General features: G+C 36.7%; 1 protein-coding gene across 6 annotated transcripts in view; it reads left to right on the top strand.

Annotated features, from left to right (window-relative positions):
• The window catches only part of LOC108749996 (polypyrimidine tract-binding protein 1), a 389,037-nt gene that overhangs the window by 337,060 nt on the left and 45,857 nt on the right, over positions 1–6,120 (top strand). The gene's annotated exons all lie outside the window — the stretch shown is intronic.

The following is a 6,120-nucleotide window of genomic DNA, read 5'->3' as shown; positions in this document are numbered from 1 at the left end:
CCCCCCCCCCCCCCGTATATCATCGGGTTTGTCGAGCACCGTAAAATAACGGCTGCTGTCCGTTATTTCTTCGGGCTTCTATCATGCAGTTCGCGATAACAATAATTAAGATTATTATTTCACGGCGGGAGTTTCGAACGGGAATTGTAGTTTTCGGGCAATTGTAGAGAAGACTCCTTCCTCTTTTGAGGATCTTTCTTTAGCGGCTTAGAGAACGGCTTTAATTGAGCCTTTCCAGACCGCGCTCGCAGATGGTGACTTTATTATCGACATTCAGTATAATTAAGTCTGTCTAAGCGGCGGGAAGGCAGTAGATCTCTTCCGCCTTGCCATCGTAATCTACAAGCACTGGAACGCGTCCGTCTTTCAACGTTATATTGACGTTTCTCTCTCGTTGAACGATACACGTATTTTTATTGCACAAAAAATTGCGGAGAAAATGGACGTAGAGTACGATTCAGGGCGAAAAAATGTGTAGGAAATGAAAAAAGATATTTTATTTATTTAATTGCAATTCTCATTCGGAGCCATCGTGCGTAATTAAATAATGCATAATTTATAGACGCAAATTTTTATTTCATTTGCAACGTGAATTCTGCGAAATGCGTGAATAATTTTCCGCAAAAATGACGGGGAGCTTTAGCACGCGGTGCAAGTTGGTACGCCATAATTCTAACACGAGCACAATATTATAATTTTAATTAGAAACTAGTTAATACACACCCGTCGTATATAATAGTAAATATTTAGTATACGTTCTCCGTACATGCGGCTGTTTATTTCGATATAAATTAATGCGGCCAGTCGTGCAGATGATGTGTAACTAAAATAAGATGATGACAACTGTAACTTCGTTATTAATTTCATGCTACGTTCTCGAGAGCGCCGCTAATGGCTACGACGCGATATAATGGAAAATCTTTGCGTACGAGGTCGAGAGATTTATCGCAAATCCGAAGAGTTTATTACGGAAGATGTAGAATATTATCCCGCGGCATAATTAGCCGCGCGCGAAATTCACCGGTGTTCGCACCAGCAATAAATACACTGGATGAACCGACTCTCTCCGGCGACCAAGGAGCAAATAAGCACACCCCTATATCCTTTACGCGATATTTGATTTCCGTTCTGATAAACGGGCAAATCAAATTAGATTTTCCAGGTGCGTACTCGAGCCGGAAAATTTCTTTCGCGGCGGGACTTGATGAGATTCCAGAAATCTCTCGATATCGCGTGCCTCTCGCGGAAGATGCACGGTTTCGATAAAAAGGATTGCAGGCGGTCCTGGGAATTCCTTTGGAAAAAAAAAAAAAAAAAAAGATGGAAACAGAGGATGGCGGGATGGAAATAAGAGCGAGAAGCGTCGGCACGAATTTATGTTCCGCACGCATGGAAATTTATGGGCCGCTAATTGGGAGGGATGGGATCGGCATCGAGGTGAAAAGATGGGAAACGGAGATGGAACGCTGGAGTGCGAGAAGCCGGGGATGTATGCCGCGCACAACTTTTAGGATTAATTCCCGGATAAAATGGCCGGCCGCACGCCATCCTTACGGCCGGCGAACAGACCCCCGACCGGGGAGGAAACAGCCGTCAGTTAACGTTTGTCAGGTTAATTAATTAGCAGCTGGCTGAACTTTCTCTTCGTCTCCCCTGCCTTTCTCGCTTTCTTCTCTCTCGATACCGGGACGTGAAAATTAATCTTTCCTTCTTCAAGAAAACGCGGCGGTCTCGAATATCATTCGTCGCGAAGGGTCATCGGGACATTTTGCCGAGCCACTTTATTTATACCTCTAAAGGCTAAAGCGAAACTAATTTCATGTTAGAGCGATTTAACGGTGAAATGGATCCGTTAACATTTGCTGCAAATTATTCATATCGCAAGTAAGCGCAAAATTAAAAATCAAGGTAGCTATGCTTTAATTATCTTTAATGTTTTAAGACGAGGCAACATTTGCCGCATCTCGGTCTCGTTCAGATTATTCTTGACATTTCCACCCGCTTTCGTCCATTTTAATTGGGCTATTTTTATCCCGCTTAATTCACGTCCAGTTCTTTTGTAAAACATTTACGTTGCAGTTAGAAACACTTATACATCATCAACATTGCAGGGCAGGGCCGGAAGCCGCTTCGGATCTGAGCGGAAACTCGACTAAACCGCGAATGCACGATGCAAACTTCAATAAAATTGCTCATAAAATTATTAGTGAGTACGGTCGGCAGAGTAATAATATCCGCCGTGCTTGCGACGAGGTCTCGATCTGCTTTACATCGCAGTTAAACGAACGCACGCATGATGGCGTCGAGGTGTAAATGAATTACGCGTTAAAAAAACTAGCGCTCGAACGCAGCCGTCAAAAACGGAAGCGTTTGTTACAAGTGTTGGTTGGTTGGTTGGTGTAAAGAAAAACGAGGGCGCGAGATGAGCCGAGGATTTAGCATGCTCGTAAATTCCGCGTAAGATTTAACGTGCACAGCGAAGGAAACACTGGCTATTTAACTATTCATTTAGCCTCGGTGTACTGTATCCGCGAGAAACGATTCAGTATAACTTTTTACATAAACAAAGATTCACACGTTGCTGCTGACTTTTTCTCTTTTTTTGGAAAATTTCAAATATACCTGCGAGTTATGAAGCATTTTTATACGCTGCGATATATTTCTTTTTCCCCGATCCCTCCTTTCTTCTTCTTGATACATCTTGAGACGTGATTATGAAGTTAAAAGAAAAGACGTTATCGAGCTCACATCTTTTTCATAACAAATATTTAAGGATTACAAAACGACATCTGGATTTTTAATTTTTTAATCCGTTTGAGAACACGTAGTTCAACATCGCTACAAAAACGACAGCTCTTGCGTTTAAGAGCGCCTCTCGAAATAGAATTTTACTCCTTCGCCGTGCACTCGGGTTATTTCTTCCGAATTGTTGCGATCATCGTTTGCTGCTGAAGAACTGTATTCTGTAGCTTGGTTTTACTTCTCGCTTTTATGTCCTTTTTCAATGCGTCGTATTTTTGAGCTCAAGACACGTTGCGGTTAAACGTTGCATCTTCTGAGCATAGCATATTCACGATTACATTTTTTCCATGAAGATGATATTGTAGTTACGTGTTCTTAATTGTGTGTCAGTCTTTCCGCTTGTTTATCGGTTATTCTAAAATGTCACAAGATTGTAATGTGTGAAAATACAACTATAAATAACGAAAGCTTACTCGGTATAAGATAGATCTCTTTGTTTGAATATTTTGCTGTGAATTTTATATACATGTATAATTTTGCAAAACTGCGCGCCGACATATTTTTAGTCTTGAATTGCAATCATAAACAAGACTGGAGTAGTATATCACAAATTAAATTGCCAACCAGTTTGATAATTATATTGATACTAATAAGCACCTTAAAAACAGCAAATAGTTTGTTGTGAAAAATATTACTTTAGGGATTCAAACCCGGATCTTCCGAAATCACAATAAGTATTATGTAAGGACACGTATTGCTTAAAGCAAGTGAAATAATTGAAATGTCATAAAGACATAACTAAGTAGCCGGTGTAAGCTACAACGTTTGAATATTTCGGTGCGAATTTCATATACCATACGTGTCCAATTCAGCAACTCCAAATTGCTTCGGTCGATCGTCTCCGTTTAATACGGGAATAGTCACCTGGAATATTTTTGCATCCCAGCGGCGTAAAATTGTGAATTGTCGTAAAATATTGTTTTGCATGGATATTGTTTGACATATTTTTTTTTCAATAACTATTCTTTATGAACTTTTAAATGTGCAATTTGAAAATGTGCAATAAAAAAGCGTTACATTAATAAAATTCTTTTTTTTTTTTTAAATATTGTTATAATATATAAATTATTTAACGTGCTTATTTCGTTTAATATTTGTTTGGTTTCTATTTACTTTTTTCAGAAAATCATGATTAAATTAATACCCATAATATTCTCAAACGCTAATAAATCGGAAAACAATCAATAATATTCAATACGTTGTTAATAACAGTAATTTTAATTGAAATGTAAAAACATATAAGGTGATTGATTACGTAAAAAAATAATAATTTTTTACATTGAAAGAATGTACTAAATTTTAATAGATCATTTTTATTTGAATAGTATCAACTAAATATGAAAATATATTTAATATAGGAAAATTAATTTTATTTAGCTGTCTATTTTTTTAAATAAATATTTATTACTATAAGTAAGTGTTTAATTGGTATTATTCAAATAAAATTTATTATTATATTTTTTCTCATTGCTCTCACTCCCAAATTAAAAATATCATCGTGGAAATTGCTACGCGAAGCTGTATGTGTTCTTCATTCCAATCTTATCCGAAATGGCTTCCCATATATAGAAAACAGTAACATGAATTATAAATAATAATCAATTCCTCTTTATATTCTGTTCTTCTTTTATTTATTTGTTGAAGCTGTTCTTGTATCTACCTATAAAAAGTCTATGAGGTTATATTAAGTTCGTATCAGATCAGAAATTAAGGTTGTGATCTGATTAGAATTTAGCTAATCAGAAGAAAGAAAATTAATATCAACTTAGTTAATTTTGCTTTGTGTGTGGATTGATGAAATTCCAATTCGATCTCAGTTGAAATCTGATACTCGTATGAATACTTTACGTAAAGTATAGCTTAAAATTAATTTTCACTTAAACGCGTATTTGTAGGGAAATCTTTGTGTCTATCTAATAATCAGCTCGTTATTTACATCTAAAAATTTAGGTATCCAGCAACTCTGTGCGAACTAGGAAACGAGATCATTTCGCGTCGCCGTGGAAATTTCGTTAGGATACGCTCGAGAGAAGTTATTTTTACGAAGTCAGATTTAGGAGCTTCGCTCGGGCGGGTGCCGCGCTTTAATCTACATCGAAATTCTAATGTGGCGCGTTTCTTTAGCATTTTATGCTAATGCTTGCCGCGTCGTACCCCCTTAAAGTTCACTTTGACAGCTTTACCGGCAGCGGCAGCTGATGAAAACGGCGACGGTTTGCGAGACGCATTTCATACGTGCGAAAGATGGAAAGAATGAACCTACGTCAAATTTCTAGCACGGTTTTAAATTAATTGAACGACTTTATCTTTAGAAAATTATATAGGTATATTTTAAATCCAAAAAAGTATTTTCTAGATATTTTGATAAATAAATTTTTTGCAGCGAAGAAATATTACCTTAAATCTTCTCAAAGTGAGATGTATTTATATATTCTATGTAAATGTTTCACATTTAATTAATTATCTAGTCAGAATGTATAACGCATCAAATAATTATCTGACAATTGTCATCCTGTAAATTGATAAAACAAAGTCTTGTAAATCGATTGTTGTAGAATTTGCACGTTGCCACAATTTCTTTTCCAATCCACTTCTCTTTCGATCTAATATCAGGGTCGAATTTACCGGGTGTTTCATTCAGCGAGGCTCAGAAAGACACGGTTCCTTTTAATAACCCACCAGCGCCATCGTCCATTATACGGCTCTCACTTACAAAGTATAATATCTCCTCGTTTTTACACTTAGTATGCGTCCAATTTTAATACTCTTGCATCTATTTTCGTTTGCTCTCCCGCGTTTCTCTCCGTTTTTCTTCTGACGCTCGCTCTTTCTGCTTCTCGCTTCAAAGAAATCATTTTCTATTCCGCTTCATCACGCTCAGCAGACACGCCGAGAGAGAATTTCCGTGATCTGTATATCGTGCGAAGAAGGAGGATCATGCATCGCATCGAAGTCAGTAAGGTCATTCATGATGTATTCTTTAAACCAGGAAATTTCCAATTATTTCACTTCCCCGACACAATAGCTTCTTTTAATAATATGATTTTATGCAAATTATGTTTAAAGGAATCTTCATTTGTGTTACAATTTGAAGATAAAGTCAAAGGTTTTTGTTATTTCCAGGAAACTTTTTTATTCCTCTGCAATGAAAGCGTTCCAATTTCAGACACTGCAAATAATTTCTCACATACAAAAGTAAAAAAGCTTTGATATTTATTTCATTAACAGTTTAATATACGCTTTAAATTTCGTTCGATATTAATAAAAGTGATACGTATATTGCATAACGGAAACAGAACATTTTTATATATCGATGCT

Source organism: Trachymyrmex septentrionalis, unplaced genomic scaffold, assembly GCF_001594115.1.
Source record: "Trachymyrmex septentrionalis isolate Tsep2-gDNA-1 unplaced genomic scaffold, Tsep1.0 scaffold11, whole genome shotgun sequence".
NCBI lineage: Eukaryota > Metazoa > Arthropoda > Insecta > Hymenoptera > Formicidae > Trachymyrmex > Trachymyrmex septentrionalis.
Note: the sequence above shows the minus strand (reverse complement) of the source record. Positions and strands in the feature narration are given on the sequence as shown.